At 39.8% G+C, this 910-nt stretch overlaps 1 protein-coding gene across 1 annotated transcript in view; it reads right to left on the reverse strand.

Moving 5' to 3' along the window:
• The window catches only part of LOC100959051 (high mobility group protein B3-like), a 23,241-nt gene that overhangs the window by 5,246 nt on the left and 17,085 nt on the right, over positions 1-910 (reverse strand). The gene's annotated exons all lie outside the window — the stretch shown is intronic.

Consider the following 910-nt stretch of genomic DNA (forward strand, 5'->3'; position numbering starts at 1 on the left):
CCAGGCTGGATTTGAACCCGCCACCTTAGGTGTATGTGGCTGGCGCCTTAGCTGCTTGAGCCACAGGCACCAAGCCACAATCTCTATTCTATTGGCTGTACACATTCCTACAGTCTATTAGGAGGAGAGCCAATCTCTTGAGATGCAATCAACCTAATTCCTAAGATAACAGAGGCATCCACTCTGTTCTTAGTTTCCTCATTTATTTTCCTATCATTTATGTACTAAATTGAGACAATGATTCAAACTCTAAACTGTAGTATCTGTTATACATGTTATATCACATAACAGACTTCTTATTTTACTGGCCAGGATCAGTCAGCCTAAGCTTTATCAGGGAAGTTGACAGCAATGGCTTTTAAACACATTAAATTTTAACTTACAGTACTGTGTATTCTTTTATCAAGCCAAGTGTTGATTAACCGTAGCACCTCCAAAGTGCATTTCCATCATACATTCAATTATATTCTGCTAACCAGAATACTGAACTCATCAACTATCAATCAAAATTTCTTTAATTACATACTTCTGAAAAAGGTTTTGTGGCAATTCCCTATCAAAATTGCCAGTAAAAATCCTTGACTCAATAAATAGGCTGGTTCTTTGTATTATTATTATTATTATTAAGACAGTCTTAACTGTGGCATCCTCAGTAGAGTGCTGTGGCATCACAGGTCACAGCAACCCCAAACTCTTAGGCTTAAGCAATTCTCTTGTCTCGGCCTTCCATATAGCTGGGACTACCGGCACCTGCCACAACGTCCGGCTATTTTTTGTTGTTGTTGTTGTTGCAGTTGTCATTGTTGTTTAGCTGGCCCAGGCTGGGTTCAAACCCTCCAGCCTTGGTTTATGTGGCCAGCACCCTACCCACTGCACCTAATAGGATGCTTTTGGTTGTTTTTTTTTTTTT

This window comes from Otolemur garnettii, unplaced genomic scaffold, assembly GCF_000181295.1.
Source record: "Otolemur garnettii isolate 467f Iridium unplaced genomic scaffold, OtoGar3 scaffold00104, whole genome shotgun sequence".
NCBI classification, from domain to species: domain Eukaryota; kingdom Metazoa; phylum Chordata; class Mammalia; order Primates; family Galagidae; genus Otolemur; species Otolemur garnettii.